We start from the raw sequence: 26,815 nt of genomic DNA, 5'->3' as shown, positions 1-26,815 counted from the left end.
TGAAACATCTTCAACACATACACAAGTCTTCAGAAAAGGAAATAGAGGACAAAGAAGTATAAACAACGGAGTGTAGCTCCCCCCGCAGCCCTCTCAACAAGTCTTTCTTCTTGGGTTTTCTTTTCTAAGTGCCACTAAGAAGCAAGTGGAGAGCACTGCATCCTGGAGGGCAGCGTTCCCAAACTTTGGCCAAGACCAACACACAGAGAGAGAGGCTAGCTGTGGTACTTTCAAAGGCAGCCTGCACAAGCCCCACCAGTCCTGCTGCACGGACTCAATTTAAAAGTGTAAATACTCCAGCTTTCCAAAGCAAGAAGGATGCCCAGGCAGAGGCTTGTGTGAAAAAATACTAGGCATGCCAGCTAGGTTCATGAGTGCCTTTGGCAAAAGGATGGTCTTTTTTTCCTCTCAGGGCTTCCTCTGAGGGTGGCTTGGGATGCAGAAGTATATATTACTGCGAAAGTTTGCACTTTCTTGCAATAATGGCTTCCAGGCAACGAGGTATATGCACTCAGTTGTAGGATTACTTGTGCAGTACAAAAGTTTATATTTTACGTATAAAGAGGCAGGTGTTGTTATTTTTTTTTAAAAAAAAATGGAACAGTTCTCTTTTCTTTTACATGTGAAACTGTGGGCAGTCAAATGTTCAACTGTGACCTTGACTAAACTCAGTTGGGCTGCCAAACAACACCCTATTACTTGATATGCTTTATGGGTTACAGTTAAGAGTGAGGGAAACTCTGATACAGCTGGGAGAACTGTGAGGCAAGGTCTTTTGACCAATCCCTCTCACTTTTATAACACCAGCCATTAACATCTGTTTAATAGTTTACGCTCAGCAGGTTCTTAGTCATTCTGAGGCATGTAGCTGGCAAACAGGAGTAAGTAGAGAGGATATTTTAGCAGTGGATTTTTAATATTTTTTGTTTTTATGACACAGTAAAAATAAACCCTGAAGCTTTGTCACAGTGCACGGCATAAAGTTTAAGTGACAACAATACTGCTTGATGAATGGTTATTCCATTCTCTAGCCGCAGTACTTCAGGGTAAAATGGAGCTATAAACACCATGGGAAACACAGCTAGCATATAAGCCAAGTCTGTGCCTCTCACATCTGGCCTGGCCAGGATACAGTTCAATGGCTTTCCCAACTGTTGACTATCACAATCCAAGGCTCTTCTTACAGTTGCAAGTTTGAAGTACTCTTTTTCTTATTTGCACAAACACTCATGGGCATTTGAATTCAGCACTGGGCCGTTCATGTGTAGAAGCTCATTGGACAACTCTAATGTGGCATAGTTTGTGGAAACAAAGAGCTTGCTTTGATCAGTTTGAAGAGCCAAACAAAACTACTCAAGCTTGCAATTTGAATTTAATAATTTATTGAATTAAAATTAACACTCAAAATTTGAAATATAGCTTAGGTGAGGCATGCCTATCGTACTTGCAAGCATGCCTGAAGTGCAGCAATCAGTGCACTTGATTGACTTGTTTTCTCACATCAACTGTGGCTGGATCTCAACTCTCATATTCTACTGTTCTCCTGAGTACATCGGGCTAAACTAATTTAGGGCATTTTTTATTGGCACACATTTTCAACTTTCAAAAACAAGAGATTTAGCATCTTCCACACAGTCCAGAAAACAGTACACGCACTCCCATCTCTCCTGCAAAGAAGAAGAGAACTTCATGGGAGCTCCTTGAGAGCCATCACACAACAAACTCATGCACCATCAAGCTTCCAAGCTGATCTCTAATTCCAAATGCAGATGCACAGCACATTTGTGAATCCCAAAAGTTTTTACCTTAGTGATCAGTGCGCCAGGAAGAAGAGAGAAAGGAGGAGAGAATTTCACAGTTCCCAAAGAAAGAAGGTGACCGGCCGCATCGCCTCGTAACCAAACAAGCTCTTTCTCTCCAGTTCTCACAGAGCACCCGGCATTTCCTCATTTTTCAGGGTCTCGCTTTTAATTTAGTGCTCAGCAGCCGTGGGGAGAGGAAGTTGCAAAACTGCAAGGCTGCTTAGCTCATTCTTTTAAATGTGACCAAGACATCACTGGTGGGGCTAAACACCACGAGTTGGGAGCTGCCAGTGCCAGCAAGTCTACGCTGCGCCTCCCACAGAGTCTCAACTCGGGGCACTCAATGAAAAGAGCCACATTTTCTCCTTCCCATACTTGTGCCTACAACTTCAGCTGGGTTTGACATGCCTCCAGGAATAAGTAGAAGAACTTAAAAACTTTGCCATCACTCCCAAATGCTGCCAGTGCAGAGATGTGTGGGTGATGCTCCAGCAAACAGGAGGAGGAGGAGGAGGAGGAGCAGGGAGAGGTTTTCCTGTTCCACTTCAATCACTCAAAGCATCTGGGGCAGCGGAAACTAATTGCCTGGTTTCTTTGCCCCAGATCTGAGGCCCCTCCCATACCTTCAAACCTTGCACTGATTTGTCCAGGTGTTAATATCATTATTTGTGAAAATAATGTCATTGTTATAGAGGCATGACCACCTCTTCCATAATGGATATCATGATGGCAGGCCTGCCACCTTATTTACTTAAGGTGGGAAATAAAACAAAAGATTTTAAATTCAGGTAGGTAGAAGTGTGAAGAAGTGTGCATGCGCATAAAAGCTTATACCCAGAACAAAGTAGTTTCTAAGTCTCTTAGTCTCTAAGGTGCTACTGGACAATTTTTTATTTGTTTATTTATTTCAAAAGATTTTAAGTCATTATCTTTGTGTGAATGACACAGATCATAAGCAAGACATCCCCAATGGAGAAACAACCATTGTAATTCCACAACAAATCCAATCATCTCCCTCACTTTCCCTTCCTACTTGCAAAGCTGTGAACAGCCACATGCAGAAGAAAATGTGGTAATATGCAAAATGCAGAGAGAGCAACAGTATTTTTTTAAAATTGACCAATATTTAGTATTATGGCAGAGAAACTGGAGGATACCACACACACACACACACACACACACACACACACAGAGAGAGAGAGAGAGAGAGAGAGAGAGTGTGTTTGCAAAGCTTGCTTTATTTACTTTTCCCTGGGGGAAATAATTTACCTTGGCTATTATTGCATAAAAAGGTAAAATACCCCTGACAGTTAAGTCCAGTCGCAAATGACTCTGGGGTTGTGGCACTCATCTCGCTCATCTCACTTTACTGGTTCAGCTTCCGGGTCATGTGGCCAGCATGACTAAGCCGCTTCTGGCGAACCAGAGTAGCACACGGAAACCCCATTTACCTTACCTACCTATTTATCTACTTGCACTTGATGAGCTTTCGAACTGCTAGGTTGGCAGGAGCAGGGACCAAACAACAGGAGCTCACCCCATCACAGGGATTCGAACCACAGACCTTCTGATCGGCAAGCCCTAGGCTCTGTGGTTTAACCCACAGCACCACCCGCTAACAAGTTAAATTATTGCAAAGTTCTCCAACATCCCTAGTCAAGTCACACTCTTTATGCCCAGGCCTTTTGCTGAGTGGATGTCTTCCTTCCTCCTGCATTTCTGTACATTGCTGTTTTGTGCTGCTGCTTCCTTATTCTGATATCAGTTGTTTTTTGTGTGGTTTCATTTTATTATTTTACACAGTATTTCTTTTAATTGTGGCATTTTTTGTAACCCGCCCTGGGTCCATTTGGTGAAGGGACAGCTGTTAGTACAAAAAATAAACCAGCTGTGACTGAGAAACAGTCAGGATACATATGGAAATAACATTTTAAATCCACCACTACACATACAACTTTCCATTTTAGGATGTAAGCTGAGATTCTCATAGTTCAGTCAAAATTTCCCCTCACAACACCCCCCCAGAGATGGTAGATCCAAAGGTTTGAGCCAGGTATGCAGCTACACTCAAACTAACCCCCTCTTACACAAGAAACTCCAACTTTTCTGTGTTAACAATTACAGCACTAGATTCCCAGAGTTCCTAATGAGTCTGCATATAGCAAAGGCACAGCCATCTATGAACACATCCCTTGGAATGGAAATAGAACTTGGATTTTTAAAAAAAGAACCTCTGGTCTTTGGTACCTGCCAAGTTCATTTGTACAAATGAGGGCTACTTCATTTTCCACTGTTATATATTGTTATAAAAGCCCAGTGCCCCTCCCTCCCTCTGCTAAGCAGCGGCAGGAGTGCATGGGGCCACAGCCACACACACAGGATCTATGTCCCTTTGGAGAATGGAAGACATAGCGGAGACTGTCAAGCTTTAAAAAATATGGGCTTATTCACATAATTACACCTTCAGTCTGCATGGAGGGGGTCCAGATCTTACAGCATGGCCCAAAGCACTGCAGGCAGTCCTTCTCCCCCCCCCCTTTCTTCTTCCCAGAAGCCCCTTGCCCTCCCCCAAAGCAGTTACCCTGGCAACCTTCCAAATCTCCAGTCTCTAGTCACACCTGGGGCTAGAAGTGCCATTGTCTTGTTCAGGACTCGCAATGGCTCTCTTAAAGGCCCTGGTTTGGCTACCCAGGAATTCATTTGCATCTTACATTCTCCCTTCATATCACAAATAACCCCAAATCCTAGCATTTATTAATTTTAGTATTTAGGGGGATTCCCCCCACAAGTTCTATAACAATATTTTACTGCTAGTTGGGCTCCTAATAGTTTTGAGGCAAATATTGCCCCAGACACTCACATTTGCAAAATCACCACTATCTGCTACAGTGCTCATAAACATACTGACTCACTTATACCCAGAAGTCTCACATTCGGGCATGGTGTGGGAGGGAGGCGACATTCTGGGGAGGCAAGAGACAGGGGGCTCCTGGCACTAACAGCTTATAAGTGCCAGGAGCCTTCATGCTCACAACCAGAAATTCTACGAAGCCCTGCTGCAAGAAGATAAGGCTCTTGTGTGAGAAGGCTTGCCCAGCTGGCTTCCAATGCCAGGGAGAAGCTCAGCACACTCCCTCTCTTGTAAGCTATGAGCCACATCTTCCTCTTTGTGTTTGGGATTCAGAGAGAACCCCCCAAGGCAGGCCTCCCACTGTGACATGTTCCTAGGGCCAGCTGAGGAGCCTATCTTTAGCTCCTCACTTATCAGAGGCTTTAAATAACCATGAAAAACATAGAAGGCTTCAGTTACTAAACACAGAACACAGTTCTATGCAAGGAGGCTTCCCTGAAACCACTGAATTTGAACAGACTGGAGTAGGCCACAGCTCCCATTGGTTTTTACCAGTGCCAGACAGACTATAGGTATCTTGCACAGCCAATTATGTACCTGCTTATTTTAAAGAAAGGGTTTTTTATGTTGAAAGCGCAAGAGATACTGGCTATGAATCTACCAAGCCACACCTATACAGTGAGCCGTGGCTTTGCATATAATCTGCTCAATCAAGTTCTGCAAGATCCTCCAGGATCTGCCAGCCTGTGGTCAGGTGCTGGCATTTCTTCAACCTGCTTTGACCCTAATGCATCCAAGAAGTGAGAAGTCCTCAGGCTAATACTGTACTAACTCTAATGAAAGGCCAGGCAAGCACTCTCTTTCCATTCTCAAGTATGGCTATGACCAAAAGGCCTGGGACACCCAATTTTTGCATGGTGGTCCCTAAGGAAACAAACACAAAACAATACCCCCCCAAGCCCTTGCTGAAAGGCAAAGCACCAAGTGGATTGCTAGTGACACTCAGGCTTTTCCCAGCCCTTGACAGGACTTGCTGAAAACTTCATCACAAGAAAGGAATCCCTCCATTTAGGATTTAGTCACAGCAGGCTGGTGCGCTCCTACGTGCTTAGCCAGACTAAATAGGCAGGGCAAGGAAAGAGGTGGGGACCAGCTCTGAGCAGCCTATTCCCTCCGTTCCAATCTATGGCTGTGACAGGTGCACACTTATGCAAAGAGCTATATTAGGTAAGGACTCTATGAGGCCAGGAAAGCTCTTGCAGAGAACATCGGGAAGAAAAACTGCAAATTGTACAGCACAAGTGTGAGACGTTGTACGCCCACAAACTCGTTACCAAGGAGCTGTCAAAAGTAAGGTCACCATGAAACCCCATTAATTTCATTTTTAAAATTGCTCTGTCAGGGCACACAAACACCCCACGAACAAATGGTACTTACCACAACACTATGCTACCTGACATGGTAAATGTCAACTCTCACCAAGCAGGATCACTTTCATAAGAAATATTATTTATTTACTTATTACAGTATTTCTTACCTGCCCACCATTCACCATTAAGTCCCAGGGCAAGTTGCATATAGAATGGTGGATATATATATGGCTTTGTTCATCTAAAAATATATCCGTGTGTGAGCGCAATGTCTTTTGCTTGGATGGTGGGACTTGTCCCCGCTCTCCTCACCCCTGCACACTCCACACCACCCCCAAATCCAGGGGGGGCGGGACTCCAGAACAGATTTAGGGTGCACAGAGGGGGAGAAGAGGGAAAGTCACATTGCACAGCAGAAGTCACCCACTCCACTGACAGTCCATTATCACCTCAAAAAAATAATGTGCTCTGTGAAAGATGCTCCTGGGGAAAAAGCAGGTCTCAGTTAAGTTATCTATGGAAGAAATACTCCCAAGTCTGCCTATGGAGTGTCCAACTATAGAATGCCCTCCCTTCAGAGACACAGCTTGTGCCGACTCTTTTGTGTTTCCATTGACTGCTAAAGACCTGCTTGGTTGTGTGTAGCTTTTCAGTGCTTGTTTTCATTTGTTGCTGTACTGGCTTGTTTCTTTTTCCATATTTATATTGTTTTATCTGCCCTTGTTTCATGATTTCATATTGTGGCTTTAACTGGACCTAGAAGCACCCCACACTATGCAACCTCAACTGGAACAGGTTACACATCTAATTCCTGAGCACAATAATCACCTACCTAAAGGACCTCAATCAGGATTCAGCCTCAGCTGTTTGGCCCTCATCCATCCCACCATTGCATCCAGAACCTGCACAGCTCGCTCAGCTTGGATAACATGGATCAATGGCTCTAAATCCCCTGATCACTATGTGCAAGTGTGTACACACATACTTTTTAGTATATAAAAAGGAACTTGTGAATCAACCCTTGCAAATGGAAAAGATGCAGGAACTGTCCTTGCTGGAGCCACAATCCTCACCCTACACATCTCCATGTTCCATGTAACATGCAAGCACTAAAGCTATAATCCTAAAACACGTTTACTAGGGATCAGTTACAGATAGGTAGCCGTGTTGGTCTGCCATAGTCAAAACAAAACAAATTCCTTCCAGTAGCACCTTAAAGACCAACTAAGTCAGTTCTTGGTCTAACATTGTGTGTGCCATAAAATGCCAACAGTGTCCTTCAGCTCTCTATATTGGACAAACAGGCCAGACCTTACGCCAAAGAATAAACGGACATAAATCAGACATCAGGAATCACAAGACAGAGAAACCAGTAGGAGAACATTTCAATCTCCCAGGACATTCTATACAAGATCTCAAAGTAGCTGTTTTACTACAAAGGAATTTCAGAAATAGACTGGAAAGAGAAGCTGCTGAATTACAACTTATCACCAAACTCAAAACCATGGAAAAACCTGGTCTGAACAAAGACCTTGGATTCTTATCTCATTATACATGACAAAGCCATTTTTCACCTTTTCACCCCTTGCTTTTTCCTGTAAGACCTATTGCAGTCGTTAAGAGTCGTCAACAGGCTCATCACAGCTATCTGCCAATCACCCATTCCCACCACCCTTCTGAGTAATACCCCTCCCCACCTTCTCACTATATAGAAGGGTCTGGAAACTTCTGTTTCAGTGTATCTGAAGAAGTGTGCATGCACACGAAAGCTCATACCAAGAACTGACTTAGTTGGTCTTTAAGGTGCTACTGGAAGGAATTTGTTTTGTTTACTAGGGAGTAAGACCCATTGGAAAAGTCTTATTCTTGAGTAAGCATGTGTAAGTGTATGCTGGAAAATGGCCTGTGGTAGTCCTGCGCAAACAAAAAGGGGATAATTAGGGGAAATTCACACTCCAAGGGGTGGTTGTGGTGAAATGCTTTATTGTCTTCGCACTACTTTACCACTTCAGGCAGCAGGTGGGCGGGTGGAGAGGGAACTGCATGCCTGAATACTCCTCCCACGTTAAAAATACCCTGCCTGTGAAAAGCTAGCACATCAGGAAGGAGACTAGTCTATTCTAGGCTACGGCCCTTCCCCAATGCGCTAGCATCTCCTAAGCAGAAAGTTCATTACCTAGGGCTGATGAGTATTCGGCTGTGACCTGACATTCACCAGCCTTCAGAACAGTGGTGGTGCTAGGGGGGCAAACCTAGGATTGAGACAACCTAGGACAGGGCAAAGGGCATCCATGGGGGTGGGGGCCTTTGCCCCACATTACATTTCTAAAATAGAAATAATGGAACATACACTTTAATTATCCCATCTTAAACATAATTCTATGGAGCAAGTCCTATATACAGTGGTACCTTGGTTAAGTACTTCATTCGTTCTGGAAGTCCATTCTTAACCTGAAACTGTTCTTAACCTGAAGCACCACTTTAGCTAATGGGGCCTCCTGCTGCTGCCATGCTGCCAGAGCACAATTTCTGTTCTCATCCTGAAGCAAAGTTCTTAACCCGAGGTAATATTTCTAGGTTAGCGGAGTCTGTAACCTGAGCATCTGTAACCCGAGGTACCACTGTATTGTGTGACAAAGTTAACTTTCAAGTATGCATGCTTAAGACTTCAGCCTTATTTTAATTTCTAAATGTATGGCTCTGCTAAAATTTCCTATAGGGGTCCAGATATGCAGGGCTACTTGTCAGCAAGGGCACTGCCCCCTCCCCCCAGCACCACTTATCAGGTCTAGAGTTTGGTACCACTGGGTACCTGTCGAAGCCCACACCTGAACAAGGAACCTGTTGCCACCCACCGTCCTTCTTGTTGTTGCCTGTTCAATTTCCCCCTCTAAGTGAACAATCAGTGTCAGCAGCAAGGAGTAGGAGAAACATCCCCTGCTTGCTTAACCCCCTCCCTCTGGGTGGCTGGACAGTGTATGGATAGTGTAATGGTGTAGTTCTGTCACCAGGTGGCACTGGACTTAGTTGTATCCGGGTTTAGTTAGGCCCTTTCTTTTTCTTTTTTAAACTTTTATTTTGCTTTAAACAGGTACATATAAATATAGACAACCAAAATTACAAAGGAAAATTCCTTGATAGTAATGGGGGGGGGGACTTAAAAAACTACAAAAAATATTGAAGTACATGACACAGAACATAAGCAACTATAGGAAAGAAAAAAGAAAAGAAAAAAGAAAAATAGGGGGGGGGGAGAAAAAGGAAGATGAGCCAAAGCAGGAAAGCTCATCTATTGTACACTTCCGTCAAGCTCACAACAGATCATTATTCTTATCAATTATCTCTATCTGCATTCCAAAGGAATCCCTCATCTTGGTATCAGGGAACATTTCTCTATACTGTATCATTCTAAACATAGCCAGATCTTTCTTGCTGAGCCCTTGTCCCCTAAATACCGCATTTTTCACCCTATAGGACGCACTTTTCCCCCTTCAAAAATGAAGGGGAAATGTGTGTGCGTCCTATGGGGCGAATACAGGCTTTCGCTGAAGCCCTGCACAACCCTCGGGAGCCCGGCGCGAAGCCGTGCCGGGCTCCCGAGGGTTGCGCAGAGCTGGCTGCACTCCTGGGTGGCACGCAGCTCTGCGCAACCTTTGGGAGCCCGGCACGGCTTCGCGCTGGGCTCCAGAGGGTTGCGCAGAGCTGCCTGCACTCCAAAGCCTGGGCTCCCTAGGCTTGCGGATAGCAGGCTGTTCTGGGGCCTGGGGTTGGGGGTCGGGGGAAGCTCTGGCTTCCCCCACGCCAGCCCCATGCCTGGGGGGGAAATAATTTTTTTTCTTTATTTCCCCCCCCCCCAAAAGAAACTAGGTGCGTCCTATGGGGTGGTGCATCCCATGGGGCGAAAAATACGGTAATTATTTAAACATTCCCATTCTTCTTTCACCAATTTTTTTAGGTTTATCTCTTATTGCATCTGTCAGCTTTGCGAGCTCCAAGTACTCGCACAATTTGACTACCCATTCCTCTTTAGTGGGTGTATTTTTATCTTTCTAGTATTTTGCCACTATAACCCTTGCTGCTGACGTTGCATACATAAATAGCCTAGTTTTGGTTTTGGGAATATTATCCGAAACCATTCCCAGTAAAAATTCTTCCGGTTTCTTGCTAAATGTAGTTTTTATCAATCTCTTTATCTCTTCATAAATCATGTTCCAAAATCTTTGTATCTCTAGACAGGACCACCACATATGATAGTATGTTCCTATCTGTTCCTTACATCACCAGCACTTATTATTATTTGATTGATTTATTTTTTAGATTTATTTTTACAGGGGTCAGGTACCACCTATAGTACATTTTCATAAGATTTTCCCTTATAAGGAAACAAGCCGCGAATTTTATATTTTTTGTCCATAATTCATTCCAAATATTGTGTTTGATTGTATGTCCCAGGTCCCTCTCCCATTTTACTATAATTTCTTTTATATCTTCCTTCTTTCTTTGCCAATTCAAAAGTAGTTTGTACATTTTAGAAAGTGTCTTTTGATTATTATATAAAATATCCTTCTCCAGATAGGATATTTTTTTGTCAAATCCTTTGGTTCTTTTGTCCTTTTCAAGGACGGCTTTTAATTGATAATACTCCAGCCAGGTTATTCCCTTCTGTTTCAATTCGCTTAGGTTCTTTATTTTCGGATCACTGCTTGTTTTAGTTAGGCCCTTTCTGTTGCTCTTCTGCCTTGGAGCCGAAAGAGAGACAGTTAAATTATTGTCTCAGTTCCTGGCTGGGGTGTCTTCTTAAGCTTTCATTGATATGGTGTCAGAAGTCAACTTTTAAACTCACAAACTTCTAACAACACAAAGAAAATGGCACAGTTCCCTGAACCAGTGTGAACTTCAGCTTAATAATCCTGAAGGGAAGGAAAGATCTGCTTGCTTTCACCTAAACACAAAGGGCCATATGGAGGAAGTTAAAGCTTACATTAATGCTTTGCACACTTTTCTTCACTTCAGAGGCTTCTTCAAATGAAGCTGCTCATGGAAATCCAGAACATCAAAAAGTCTTAAATTAAATCAGATCAGGATGGCCTAAGCATCTCAGCAATGCTTCTAAGTCGACTAGGAAGTACTTTGCTGCCTGTGCACAACTGAGTGAATTGGAAGGCCTCATAACAAAACAGAACTGTAACACTGAACCGCAATCTAGGAGGAAATAAATCTTCTTTATCACCGGGGAAATCAATATCTAACCAAATGCGACATGCAAATCAAGCACACAGTATTGTGGCTGGTATTGGAAATGATAGAAAAAACAAAACCTTATCCTGTTAGTACTCCAGAAGAAATAAATCAAAACAATGGGAGGAACTTTTATCACACCCTTATCCGAAAGGCCTTGGAAAGCTAGCAGTCAACCTGTGTGAACGGGAAGGTTGACACTACAGTGGTACCTCGGGCTAAGTATTTAATTCGTTCCAGAGGTCCGTTCTTAACCTGAAACTGTTCTGAACCTGAAGCACCACTTTAGCTAATGGGGCCTCCTGCTACCACCGGAGCACAATTTCTGTTCTCATCCTGAAGCAAAGTTCTTAACCCGAGGTACTATTTCTGGGTTAGCAGAGTCTGTAACCTGAAGCGTATGTAACCTGAAGCGTATGTAACCTGAGGTACCACTGTATTTGGTTGTTGTAGACTACTATTCAAGGTGCATTGAGGTACGCTCTTTGCCTTGCAGTAACTGCCACAGCATTAGTGCACAACGGAAGAAAGACTTTTGTTCATTTTGGCATTCCAGATGAACTTGCATTTGAAACTCCAGTTTGTAGTAACAGAATTCCAGTCATTCCGGACGCCTTACAGCTTTTGCAGCATTGCCACTAGCCATCACTATCCTCAAGGAAACAGTGAGCAGAGACATGTGCAGTACAGATGGCAAAGAAAATCTTGAGACAGAATGACCTACATGTTGCTCTTTTAAGCTGCAGGTCAACACCACCACCAACAGCTTCTGGATGTAGCCCAGCAGAGCTGCTAATAGGAAAGCAGGACACTCATTCGAACCCTAGATAAGAATCTTATTCCCAAGTGACCTGACCTGGAAAAAGTTGCTTCTTCATATTACAAAGCTATGAGAGGTTATGAGCCTTTATATAACCAGAGCAACTCATTATGAGAGCTACTTCATTTGGAGCCTGGAGAGAAAGTTTATATACAAACTGATGAAGAAGAGACCAGCTCCTATACAAGGGAGGTGGGATGAAACACCCAAATTATATTTTCCTGAGACTGAGCATGAATTACTTAATGGAAACAAACACCTTCTTCCTAAACTCTGAGAAGTACAGTCACCAAATGTAGGGGTAGTCTGTCCCATTTCGCCACCTGAGGTGAAATGGGAAGTTGATGGACCCCAGCCAAAGGTGACACCCCCCCCCCCCGCTGAAGCCTCACTTCCTGGGTTCATGCAGCAGTGGCTTCCAGCAAGATGTTGCCAGAACTCAAGAGAAGAAACTGCTGCCACTGCCATTGCTACACGACCCCAGCAGCTGCTTCAGACTTCCTCCTGTGTGGGCAAGTGCTGACCAAATGCCACAAGCAGCACCTCAAAACCCAAGTTCACCTCCTGAGATTCTCCATCAACCACCTTGTACAACAGATAGCAATATTGTGTCTTGGATCATCACTCGCTCTACTTGTGTCATTCAGAATGCTTCTCAAGATTTAGAAATGAGCGGCTGAATATTTCAACTAACCGAAGTTTCACCTGTGGCTTTTTAATTGGTTTCTTTAAACAAAAATCAGCATTGTTACATAGTTATATCACTAGGTAGCACTGAACTTAGTTGCATCTGGACAAAGTCAGGACTTTTGGGTGGTTGTTTTTCCCCCTGTTTTGCATCATTTAAGAGAGAGAATAAAGTTCTTGTCTAGCTTTCTTGTGGAGCGTCCTCCCAGCTTTCCATGACGAGCTGATTGGACTCAAAGGAAGACAGCATGCAGACAGATAGTAGCAACAGCACTGAGGAAGGTAAGTTCACTGAAAGCATCTTGCCGAAAACGAGGAGCCAATACTACTTTAGGTCTGACTAATGTAGTTTAAAATACAAAACAAAAACCACCTTTATGCAACTTCAGAAACTCTTCTCCACATTTACTTGTCTGCTGAGGATAAGGGAGAGTGTTAAATTCATGTAAGACACTGGCTAGGCCTGTTGAGTCTCATAGTTGTATCACATGAACTGTGATCTGTGTAAAAGTGTGCCCTAGACCACACTCAGTGTTCTCTTGTGACTACACATTGCACAAGAAGATTGGCAGCAACAGGCAAACTGTCTATCACGGACATTTGTCTGATGCTGCTGATCTTCTCATTGAAGTTTCCTCCCAGTGCTACAGGGTCAGGTAGCTCCTAATTTTTAAACATTTGTGAGCACAACAGCAAGCTGTGAAGTTCTGCCCTTTCTGTTTTGACCAAGCTAATGGAGAGAAGACAGAGGCGACATCGAGGCCCTTAGTCTCTGTGACAAGGACACACAGGCTCAAAAAGGAGAAGCGGCCCATTAATAGGCACTGCAGCAGCTCCACAGCCTCTGCAGATTGGAGAAGCGTTGCAAATAAGGGCAGGAGTTTGAATGGTAAGGCCAATGAGCAACTGAATCACCAGGACTGTTTTAGCTGCGGCATTTCAGCAACGTAGGCTGCTGTGTTGTTAACAAGCAGTTGGGTCAGAGGCCAAATGTTTTCCTTTCCATGCTTGAAATACCATAGTCAGAAGCAGCTCAGATATTCAGTACAGTGAAAACATTACCGCTCTGGGTGGGCGGCAGATCCTGAAAGATAAAGCCCCCAAAATGAAGTAGGAAGACCTATATGAGCAGCAGACCTCATTTTCCACCGTTGCATCTCCTAATACTATGAAGTCAATAAAATCCCTGGCTACCTGAGACACAGACTCCTTCACCCCTTCCACACACAAACCTGTGATGTTTCAGGAGAATAAATGGTAAAAAAAAAAAATACACCAAGTACATTGAGCATGGCTTTTGTCTAGAAAACTGCTGTGCAGGTACCATCTAAGCCAGGGGGTTTCAGTTCTTTATGGAATCCGTTCCACATCGCCTTGTGCACTGAAGAACCTTGGCACATTATAGAGAATTTTAGTGCCTATTTTTGGCTTAGGATTGCCGACAGACAGGATTGCCTACCTGGTCCAGCTGAGCCACTTGCCAGATTTGTGTGCAAAAAAAGTCAGCCCTGTTTCCACTTAGAAGTCATGCTAAAAACTAATGCACATTAACATCTGTTCCACTGTCCCCAATTTGCCCAGAGCATCCAAGATTGCCCAAGTCCTGTAACATATTAATCACTCACTGTCCCCTCCCCCGAAAGCCCAAATTTTTGATCATGCTTTAAAGCCAACAACAACTATATGAATGCACTGCCAAGCCAAAATCTAAGTAAACAAACTATTTCTCCTCTGCCCTCCTGCTGCAATAAAATCCCTGTGACAGAAGGATGCACACGTGAAGGGATGCATCACTTATAACCCAAGAAGGGGGAGTTGCTCAGTGCTGCCACCAGCCAGGGAGAATTGGAGCAGTCATCTGAGAGCAAGTGGTTTTCATTTTATTTTTTGCTGCAAGCAGATGAGCATGGCTCAGCTAAACATCTTTCCCTGTTTTTCCTGCAGCCATGCAGGAAGAGACTGTTGACTGCCGGAAAACAAAAGCCAAGAAACGCAGACTGAGGCTGAAAGCCCCTGAATGGAGGTAACACAGCATGAGTGAGTGACAAGGAAGAGGTGGATTTGGGGAATCATAAGCGGTTTGGTTGCACTGGGTGCAGAGCCTTGAGGGCACTGCGGGAAAAGCCACAACAATGATGTAGAATGGAAGGCGAGAGGTGAGAGTTTGAGACCCCAAGGTTCACCACTGGACAAGGTTGCTGCTTCTAGTTCCGTTTGGTATAGGATGCCCATAGGCAGCCTCCAAGTAATTATTTCAGTCAGCACAAGGATTTCTGCTTGTATGGTAGAATTCCCCACTCCACCCACCTGCCCCACTAAATTTGGGGTTATTCCCAACCCTCCAGAGCAGATTTAGGGATGACAGAGAGTAAAAAGAGGGTAAAAAGAAGTTCCATTGCACATGCAGAAATCCTTATGCTGATGGAACAAGTTAGTTGGATATGTCCTGCTTTACAGAGGCAAAAAGCTGTCCAAGCCTAGTTTCAAGATAAAGAACCATGAGAAGAAAGTTCAGGGGCCATCAACAGTTAGTACCTGGACAGAAGACTGAGCAGGCACACTATGATGAGATTCACAGTATTTCTATTTAAATTATACCAATTATTTCTAAATTTGCATCTATTCGTCTAAAATTAGCATATGTAAATTCTGTGCAAATCTATGTCCTCTTGAGACAAAGCAAACTCAGTAAATTCTATCCTGTATCTGTATCCCATTCCCTTAGATTGGGAGATGCCGGCTACTGGAATACAAGGATGTGGTTGGCTGCTTGCCTTCTGCATTAGCAGTTTCATCTGAAATTGCCATTCCTTGCTCACTCACTGTTTATAAGCAACAACAAAAACACAAACTGTATAATTATCGAGCAGTGGGATTCCATTGTTTTCTGTAGTATTGTTGTACTGTCCCCCTGGTGATTTCCCCCCTATTATTCACAACACAATTGTAGTGCAAGACTTTTCAGTATGAGCAGGCAAAACACTATACAGGGCTTTCAGGGTTATTGTGCCTTTAAGTAGTAGCTTCCTCTTTGCAGCTTCTGACTCTTTCATGGCTTCCTGTTCATCATGGCAGCATGTACAGATCCAGTTGTATGCCTCCATGACAGAAGGCTCTTTGACCCAGCAGAGACTTCTGTTGCCTGAAGCTAGGTTGGGGAGATGTTTATAAATTCTCCTGTAGTGTCTCATACCACCTTCCACACTGTTTCTAGGTGTCCCCTCCACAGATAGTCTGGAGCAGATGGCAGCAAGGGCATCAGTGAAAAATTACCTCACACACGCCTTTCTGCTGACAGAAGCTTCTCCTGGATTAAAGAGTCTTTTGTCAATGACAGAAATAATCGGGACAACTCAATTTTTTAAAGAAATCACTGTCTGAGCAAAGTCAAACATCAGTTTTTTCAAACTACCATGCAAATGCCGTTGGAAGGCCTAACATCCCTTTGGTTTACACTATAAACAGTTGAAAATACTGCTAGAACTATCAAACATCTAGGGTACTGTGGCATACCAGCACAAACTCTAATTCAGGTGGTTCTGATTCAAACAACAGCCATGGCAGGTGGGCAACGCACAACAGAATGGCACTTTGGAAATTGTTAACCATCTTTCTAGAGATAGGAGCAAATGAATTTAATTATCCTATTTGTACAAATTAACACGCCCTATAGAACTTTGGGTGCAGAAGTATCTATGTTAACAGCCGCCTCAGCAAATTGTTCAACAGCATCCTCAGCAAATGCTTATCTGGTACCGAACAAAGCACACAATCGTGAAAACTGTATTACGAAGTTCCTCTCTGGCAGAGAGATGGGCATGGGTGGCAAAAAGCCTCCCATTCACACCATTGCAGCCAGATAAATAAACTGAAGATGTGAAATGAGCTCTAGGCACAGTTATTTATCTTCATTTATCTGCTGAAGCAACTTGCAGGCCACAAAAGCTTATGTCATCACAAATTTGTTGTCTTTAAGGAGCTGCAATACTCTCCTTTTTTCTTTACTTGGAAGTTCCATTGAATCGCACAAGATGGACACATACTCCAAGCCCTGCCTCCTATAACAGTGCCACAATGCCCTTTCTGTCTTTGTGGTACACCAAGAACTAAAGACTTTCTATATGTAGATCATAGAATCATAGAATTGGAAGAGACCACAAGGGCCATCGAGTCCAACCCCCTGCCAAGCAGGAAACACCATCAGAGCACTCCTGACATATGGTTGTCAAGCCTCTGCTTAAAGACCTCCAAAGAAGGAGACTCCACCACACTCCTTGGCAGCAAATTCCACTGTCAAACAGCTCTTACTGTCAGGAAGTTCTTCCTAATGTTTAGGTGGAATCTTCTTTCTTGTAGTTTGGATCCATTGCTCCGTGTTCGCTTCTCTGGAGCAGCAGAAAACAACCTTTCTCCCTCCTCCCTCCTCCTTTTATATATTGGAACATGGCTATCATATCACCCCTTAACCTCCTCTTCTCCAGGCTAAACATGCCCAGCTCCCTTAGCCGTTCCTCATAAGGCATCGTTTCCAGGCCTTTGACCATTTTGGTTGCCCTCCTCTGGACACATACTGTCAGATGCAGTAGGCCAAAAAAAAAACACCCAAGCCAGTCTCAGTTTGGTTTCTGGTTTTAACAGCAACCACCCATGTGGCTGCTAGCTACACCATAGTGTTCGCACCAGCAGCATGTGCCATTTAACATATGCTAGTTTGCCAGTACACGTATTGTACCAATACATTTTGGGCTTCCAAAATATTTTTGCAGATGTCAGGATCCATTCTGCTTTCATGATTGCTAATCACAGGACAGCTTATGGTGTATGGCAGTTCTAATTGCCTAGTTGCTAATTGCTATGCCTGATCATAGCCTCCATTTAGGTGGTTATTCAGCCTTAGCATGCTCTCCCCTCTGGTCCAGATTCTCAAGTCGCTGCTGGATTTTTGTCTTGCAGCTAGGGATGGTAGAAGCCATCATTTTCAAATTCTCTGATTTTCTCATTTTTCTTAACTTTGGCTCTCCACATTTCCAGGTCAGTTTCCAACTATTATTTTTTAAAGTCTTCAAAAGATGCACCAGAATTTTAGTGTAGAAAATTTCCCCTAATATACACCTTTTTGCAAAGAATTTTTTCCTAATATAACATATTTTTGCATGTTATTTTCACTAACGTGTGCATTTTAAGCACACGTAACCCTTGTGTATGCTTTTTGATATATGTATATATTTGATATAGGTTATTGTGACTTTAATATTGGATCAGATTGTTAAGATTAATGTTTCATGTTTTATTATGTTTTTGTGTTGGAAGCTGCCCAGAGTGGCTGGGACAACCCAGCTAGATTCGCGAGGTATAAATAAAAGAAAATGTTGTTGTTGTTGTTGCTCCTGTTGTTGTTATACATTATTTGACTGGGGAACAGAATTTCCAAATTCAGAGAAGTGCAAATTTTGCAGGAGCGTTGTGTTTCAATTCATATATTGTTTTGGAAAACTCAACTTAGATAGATTTGCCTTTAAATGTGAACTGAATCAAATTTCTCTACTTGCAACTACAGACCACCAAGTTTCCAAGAAATTAGAACACTGGGCCTTTCCCTGAGCCCAGATATCAAAACCCAATCAGCTTTTGGAAGGAAGAGCGGGGATAAACTCAGGGCAGAAAGTTAAATGATCAACCAGGCTTCAAAGTAGCTCATTATCAGGCACTGGTGAAGGTTGAAGCATGTAGTGGAGTGGGGAACTTGTTGATTTTATCCCATCCCCAATCTTGGCTTCCTTGACCTTGATGGCACTGGAAAAAACAGATACTGTTGGAGTGTTAATGCTGTGTGAGGCCCTCCATCTTATGCTCAGGTTGCATATATGTGTAAATAAAACCGTATATCATAGAGACATCACTGTCTCCACTGACCTTCATTCCAAGGAAACAGAATCTGGGTAAATGTGTGGAACCCCTGGATATTCTCACCACTCTGAAATTGGGTTGGCATGTAACAATATTTTTCACTGTGGGAGGCAAAAGAAATTTTCCTTTCTTCCCACTACTGAATTCTCATCCCTGCTATCCTAAAATTAATCATCAGAATTATATCACCACTGAAATTGACAAGACGACAGTAAAAATAAGGATACAAAGGCAATTCAAAGTCAGAAAGACTGGAGGAACTGGATTTAGCACTTCTCCATTTTCCTTTTGCACTATCTTGGGACTGCTTCAAATGCAATCAATCCCTTCAAAGAGAGCATTTCTGTAAAAGCTGAAGGATTTTATATAATTTGAAGGAAAACCAGAGTTTCAGATATATTGAGTTTCAGTATTTATCGGAATGATAAAGGGCAAGACTTGATCAATCTATATGTATCATTAGAGATATATGATACATACAGTAGCTGATTGCCTGGATATGAAGAAAATAAATTATATTGAAAGAAGGGAAATGAGGTAGGGAGGGACAAATGATGATATATTCATATATAAAATATTTTCAATAGTATTTTAAATTTCACATTTATTCTTTATCATCTATATGATATTTTGTATACAAGTACATAGTATCTGTAATATTCTATATTAATAAAAACAGTTCTGTAAAAGGAAACAATATGCACAAGTCACACTTGTGCATTTTGTTGCATGTACAGTACACACACTAGGGTGCTGCAACAGAAAATAGCTTCTTCACACATGTGCCTGCACATCTGATATGATAGAGTGAATGCTATTTTGTACAAAGAACATAAGGAGCCATGATCCCAACTGGACATGAAATTTAAGACTAAGGACCGCAAACTTCAAGTTCATCTCAAGCCAGAAAGACAAACAAAAGAAATCAGCTTCTGAAATAATCTAGGTTAACCAATATACAGTGGTACCTCAGGTTAAGTACTTAATTCGTTCCGGAGGTCTGTACTTAACCTGAAACTGTTCTTAACCTGAAGCACCGCCGGAGCTCGATTTCTGTTCTCATTCTGAAGCAAAGTTCTTAACCTGAAGCACTATTTCTGGGTTAGCGGAGTCTGTAACCTGAAGCGTATGTAACCTGAGGTACCACTGTATTAAATTGGGCTAATACAATGGCAAAATGAAAGTGCAGCTTAACCTTCATTAGCAGACAAAAAACTGATGTATGCAACCTCTTCAAAACACATCCATGGTGGCTTCCGGAGCAAAACTGTGATGGTTAGCTATATGAACACTGTGTGTGTGTGTGTGTGTGTGTGTGTGTGTGTGTGTGTGTACACCTCACTTAGGTAAAACCAGTCCTCCTGAAATTATAGCCTGCCTCTTTGCTTTCCCTTGGTTATTTAGAAAGCAAACCACAGTCTTAGGCAGCAGAATATTTATAAATGCGCAGTTCCCAGCTGGGAGGGCTACCAACATGTAATTATATAATGGCTGTATTACCCTCTCTTGTGTACAGGGGCTGCAGCTGTCCTTCATTCCCAATAATAAACAAGTGAAAGGGACAGACTGTGACTTCTTGAAAGACCTCAACTGTTGCTCTAATCCAGGGGTCAGCAAACTTTTTCAGCAGGGGCCGGTCCACTGTCCCTCAGACCTTGTGGGGGGCTGGACTAGATTTTTTTTGGGGGGGGATGAACAAATTCCTATACCCCACAAATGACCCAGAGATGCATTTTAAATAAAAGGACACATTCTACTCATGTAAAAACACGCTGATTCCCAGACCATCCGTGGGCCGGATTGAGAAGGCAATTGGGCCGGATCCGGCCCCTTGTTTGCCTACCAATGCTCTAATCAAACTCACCTTACCCCTGACGCCTTCTTCTCACGGCTATACATTTACAAATGTCAGTTAGGCACGGGTTGCCGAAAAACAAGGTAGCAAGAACTCTGTAGAATGTTTTGGTACCGTTAGCTCTTCTGGGACAACCTTTTACATTTTAGGAATACCTCACCATCATGCCGGACAGCATCCAAAGTTCCCCCACCATCGCCTCCTTCTCAGATTTCATTTCAGATATATTTACACCCAAATTCTTGTTAGGGAACAGGGACAGGAAGTGGGTCAAACATTGCGATAGGGGCTTGTTCATCTTGCCAAATCGATTCAGGTCAATAACCCCATTACTTCACATAGCAGTTTGGGTGAAAGACACAGGGAGCTTCCAGACAGGATGTTTGTTGATCATTCAGATGGATATGTTTGCACAAAACTCTCACAGAGGTTATATGACACCACCTGCTAATTGAGCATTTGCCCCAACATGTTTGCATGAAGGTTGCATGACATCACCTGCTATTATGATTAGTATTATTAGCAGTGTTTTCTTTAAAAAAAAATGTTTAGGGGTACTCTCATTATCCTACTCATATTGAAATACTGCCCCTCAATGAGGTCAAACTTAAGATTCACAAAATGTTTAGGGGTATGCGTACCCCTGCGTACCCCCAGAAAAAAGCACTGATTATTAGTAGTATTAGCATTAATTACACACCCTTCACCCTCAGGGCAGGTTACAACATTAAAACACCATGTTAAAAATAGTTTCAAACAACTTACGATCGCAAAAATAAGGTTGTTCCTAAAAATATACAGATCGTGTGAAAATCCAGGATAAAGAGGTATGTCTTTAGCATTCACCAGGCGTACTTCTATGGGCAGGGAGTCCCACAACTTAGGGGCTGCCACAGCAAATGCCCTGTTCTGGGCAACAACCTCTAAAGACAGAAGAATAACTAGGAGGGCCCCCTTTGCCATGCCTAGCACCCAAGGAGGTCTGTAGCGAAGGAAGAAGCCTTTCAGGTATTGGGTACTTCATAAGTCATTTAAGGCTTAACTTTGCCCTGATGCCCTCTTCTTGTGGCTAGTAGTTACCCAGCACTTTCCAGTGCAATTTTCCATCACTTTTCCTATTGGACTTTCTGCAGTTAAAAAAAAAGAATTGGGATACTGTAATTGCACTAGAAAGTGTGGAATAGTTTTGTGCAAACAAGTATCCTTTCTGTAACACTAGCCCTGGAGCTAGCTGGGCACAATTTGTGTCCATTATGGTGGCAGACCTGACCTCAGTTGTATCTTTTTAGCAGGGCCAAACAACATTTTACTAGGGTAGTTTCATTTATGCTGCAACCCACAAAAATCTTCAGGCATTAAGAATCAAGCTGTCTGCTTTCGTTCCTGCATTTTCCTAAATAATACCCATACAGAAAGAGAAAGACCCACAAAAAGAAAGGGGAATCTCTTTCTTGTGATGTATGAGCTCAGTGCCACAAAAAAGGTGTTTGTACCAAGTTCAGGACGGGCAGAAGTACTCTTTGACAAAAATGGGAAGGCTACCTTGTGGAATTCCCTGCCACAACATGTGGCAATGCCTTTGTAAGCTAGAGCCCTTTTAAAAATGGTTATCAAAATGAGTTTTTGCCTAAAGGCATCAGGTTGGAACTCAGAACAGAAAGCAGGACAAGAGGGAACTGGGTCTGATCCCACAAGGCAATTTTAAATGTGGACTCGTGTTAAACACTGTCAGCTCATGAACAGAAAAACCAGGGCCTGCCAGACGTCCTGTAATCAGCTTCAAAAAAAGAAGTAGGAAAGCTCTATTTTAAGCATTGGAAATTCATAGCAGTAACAACAAAAAACACCTCAGAAAGAAGCTGTCCCAAAGGGAGCTCATACTACCCCCAAACAACACTTGACTTCTTCCTTCATGTACAAAAAAATCATTAGATTTTTTTTCGTAACCCCACTGTTCATAGGAGACAGTATTTAAACAGCCATTCTTATTTGCATTGGAAAACTAGCATCAGCTATGGGGAACAACAGGGATGGGCTTCCTTTCAGCACCCACAATGCCAAAAAAACAGTTTCACCCATCCTGTGTCATATGGCTTCCTGAAGCAAACATTTAAACCACTAAGGTTTTTGTCATGGGAGGAAAGCCTAACGCTGGCGAGATTTGTGTTGATTTAGGAAGCTGGACAATTTTCTCACCCAATAAAATGAACTTGATCACTAAATCTATTTCCCCCCAATGGCCCGGCTGTGCTAGTCCCAGAAAATTAAACAAACCACAGTAGATTGAGAGTGACCTTTGACTGCATGCTTATCACGCTTTTGCTGATAAGAGTAACAAGCTTTTGATCATCACAAAACCCACCTTTAGGCAGGAAGACTATGGATGTGCCTTGAAGACCCTTCTGTGGACCTCAAGCGTCTAAATCTCACTACTATTCGCTGGTACAGTACAACTCCGAGTCTAGATTTAGTTACAGAAGGGGTAAAGAACCACAGGTCCAGAGGGGCAAATGCAGCCCTACGTGCCTCTGTTGGCCCTTGAGACTCTGTCCTGGCCACAGTGGCGTAGCGTGGGTTGTCAGCACCCGGGGCAAGGCAAGTAATTTGCGCCCCCTAACCCTGGATTTGCGCCCCCTAACCCTATCCCTAACCCCCAGATGTTGCGCCTGGTGCGGCCGCCCCCCCCCTGCACCCCCCACGCTACGCCACTGCCTGGCCACACCTCTTACTGGGCCCCTCCTCTACACCCTTGTGTGATTTTACCTGGCTGGAATGTGTCCTTGAACTGTGATAAATCATCTTGCTTATCTGAATGGAAAGTTTTGAGGATGGAGAGGAGGGTCTGCATGGAATCTCTCACTTTTGTGTGATTGAAATGTAACCTACTGTACGAAGGTAAGATTCATATCCCCCTTCTCACTTTTGCTTCTGACTCTGCCCACCACTGGAATGCAGCCCCCATAAAATTGCCCATGAGAAATGTGGCCCTTAGCCTTTAAAAATGTCCCCAGTCCTGAGTTACAGCACCTCCTTGCCCTTGGACCCTAAAAGCATCCATTGAGGCCACCAGGGCCACCCGGTGGCACAAACCCATGACTGGGCCTTTTCAGTGGTGGCTCCCCAGTTACGGAATACCCTCCCTAGTGAGGTGTGCCTGTCTCCATCATTATTAACGTTCAGGAGGAATTTGATTTGAAAATATTCCTGTTTACCGAGGCATCTGGTGACGGAAGACTACTGCCCCTTGCAACCCCAATTATCATTGGATGACTAACATTTTAACTCAAAAGTATTTTGATCTGCAATGTGTACTTAAACAGTTTCTCGTTGCACAATTGTTAAAATGTGCATTTTCCCCATGCATTGCTTTTAGACTATTTTAGAAGTTTTAAATTGTAATTATTTTTAGAATGCTTTGACTGTTTTATAATGTTCTGCTTCGTTTTTGTTTTTAAATTGTGTATCTGTTTGCTGCCCCAGTCTCCTTAGGTGGCATGGAGGGGTATAAATTCAACAAATTAATTATAATGATTAAGGTTTTGATGAATGCATGATGCACACAACTGTATTCTTATTTCTACCCTAGGCCGTACGGTTTCTGCATCAATAAATTAGCTTGTTGTCACAAAAATAATAAAAAATTATTAGAAAGAGTTTCTTGGGGGTGGCATTTATATCCTAATATTAGCAATGGCAATTAGCTAGTTGAGATCCCCTGCATTCTGCAGAATAGTTGAGGAAATGCACACAAAATAATGATTCTGCAATTCTAACTACCATGCAATTGCAACTTAATGTTGAGTCTCAATTTTATTTTTAAAATAAGGAAATAACACTAGTTTTATTCACAGTTCTTTTAAAAACAACAGCCTTTTCCTTTTTGAGCTATTTGCAACCGTTCAAATATGGAAGTTCTACTCTTGTGAAATTCTACTCTTTGTAAACCAGAACCACTCCCATGGTCTTTCTACTGCAGGAGATAATAGAAGAATGAATTTTAAAGCAGCGTTCAATGAAAACCTTTCAAACGTTTTGGATTTCTATGACCCACTCCTGTGAAAATTGGGCCAGTGACCTCAAATTCCACAAGGAATGAGGGAATGGGCTTGCCTCAGTACTCTGCAGGTTATGTTTCTGGTTTCTGTCTCTGGTAGGGCTTAGCCTCATAGCAAAGAGGTACAGTTAAAACACCATTCAGTGCCAAGGGGAATATAGATGGTGTGATTAATAGAGATGGATGAATATGTCAGTTTCAGATGTCTCACTTATCCAACGCTAAATTCAGTTCAGCACATTTCCACATCAGTTTGCAACGAAAATAATAATAAAATGTTCTCTTGAAAATTCATCAGCATTTTAGTTCAGATTTGTCTCAATATATGTATTTTTGCAAGCAATTCCCTCTATTATTTTTTGTATGTTTTGTATGTTTTGATTATTCGCTCTGAGAATTGCACCGCAAAATTTCAAAAATTGCAGATTTCGAAGTATAGATGCATTTTAGTCCAAATATAGTTTCAGGGAGCGATAGGTAGTTCACATTAAAAAGTGAAGTGAACTGAGTTTCTCCCTCATCCCTAGTGGTTAATTCTATATATTCCATCTTCAAAACTATTTCTCTTTCTAAAAGTTCTCAGGGAAGTTCCTGGTTCAGAGGTCAAAAGAGTGAAGCACCCAGAGTAGTCAAGAAGAGCTAGGAATGTCCTAGCAGTCAATATTATTCACTTCCCTTAAGTTGTGGAATCTTTTGATCAAGAACACTCAGTTCTTTGAAGTAACATATTAATGACCTGTGCATTGTTCCCCAATTAAGAACAGAAGTCACTATGTCCTAGCAAGGAGGGTGTTTTGGTGCTATTACATACAGGGCCAGATTTAGGTTTGATGAGGCCCTAAGCTACTGAAGGTAATAGGACCCTTTATACGTCCAGCTGTCCTTTGACAACAACAAATTGTCACTGTTTTTTTGTATTGAATATATGCTATATGGTAATTTATGGACCTAATAGGTCCATACACAACACAAAACACTGTTGCTGTATGTAGGTGTTATTTTATTTGGTTTTTATCTTATATTTTGGAAATATACATCCAGGTTTTTTTCCCTTTAAATTTTTTTGGGGCCCCCAAGAGGCCCTAAGCTATAGCTTGTTTAGCTTATACGTAAATCTGGCACTGATTACATACATTACACACAAGGGTGCAGTGGGCAATTGTTCTGTGACCCCACAAAGCTGTACCCCCAACATATAGATTCAGCCATTTTATCCAAAATTCATTGTGATCCCTTCTGAGTTATTCAGTGGAACATAGCCAACAGATGGACACCATGGAGCAAAGTGTGAAGAGATCCGGCTTTTCAATAAAAATAATTTTTTTAAAGCTCAGGATTGTGAGAAAGCCCTATCAAAAACTCTACACTGATTGCCTGGAAGCCTATTCTGTCAGGGAGGCTGGTGAGCAGCAGAATGGACGGTACACCAGCAGCAGTCACAATCTACCTCTCGGGCTGGATATTAGATTCAGGCCCTCAGAGAACGGAGAGGTCCCTGGCAATGGAATCTTTACAGACCACAGAAAGCCCTCCCCAACCCTCCAGCCTATGCTGATACTCCATCAAGCACACAGGTGAGCACAACGGTTTAAGTCTACCCCAACCAGCACACCCACCCCGGTCTCAGTAACACATTCCAGGTTGGCTCCTCTCATTCCTTATCAAGTTGTGGGTAAGCACAATCTTATTACAAACCAACCTGATCTTAAGTAACAACACGACAAATGGAGGTCTAGAAAAAAGTGATGACCTCCAAACATCTATAGCCTCTTCTTCCTCACATACATTTATTCTATTGCTGTTCTATGTGCTTAAACACGCTATGTATAGTCCCAAGACTCTGCAATGGACACTGCTGTTCTGTAAACATCAATATCTTCCATGAGTGCAACAGAACTTCCTATTCTGTCCACTCCAGTTCCACCCCCGCCCGCCCCCCCAAAAAAACACTGTCAAAATCATTGTAGGAGGAGAGGAAACGGAAGTCCTGTTGCACAAGTACAACTCTGCTCACACCATGTTGGATGCAACCCTGTGTTTTGCCCTGGATTTCATGTCTCCTTTCTGTGGCCTTGATTACATAGCAGCAAAACTAATTTTGCAGTCAAATATACACAATAAGGGAATACAGCCTATTCTCAGGAGTGCACCTCTGATAATAAATGTTTTCAAACACCTCTTTATCACATTCACACTTGGGGGGAAATTCTGTATGCCTAAAATATAAAGTG

The 26,815-nt window shown here is 42.7% G+C and overlaps 1 protein-coding gene across 2 annotated transcripts in view; it reads right to left on the bottom strand.

Moving 5' to 3' along the window:
- TFEB (transcription factor EB) overlaps positions 1-26,815 on the bottom strand; it is a 69,199-nt gene that overhangs the window by 33,419 nt on the left and 8,965 nt on the right. The window contains exon 1 of one of the 2 annotated variants that reach the window (XM_081865402.1): positions 1,806-1,953. The exons of the other annotated variant lie outside the window; for it this stretch is intronic. The gene's annotated coding sequence lies outside the window, so the exon portion shown is untranslated. Of the gene's footprint in view, positions 1-1,805; positions 1,954-26,815 lie in introns of those variants that run through there. 2 annotated transcript variants of the gene reach the window in all.

This window comes from Podarcis erhardii (assembly GCF_964252035.2).
Source record: "Podarcis erhardii genome assembly, chromosome: 6".
NCBI classification, from domain to species: Eukaryota; Metazoa; Chordata; class Lepidosauria; order Squamata; family Lacertidae; genus Podarcis; species Podarcis erhardii.
Note: the sequence above shows the minus strand (reverse complement) of the source record. Positions and strands in the feature narration are given on the sequence as shown.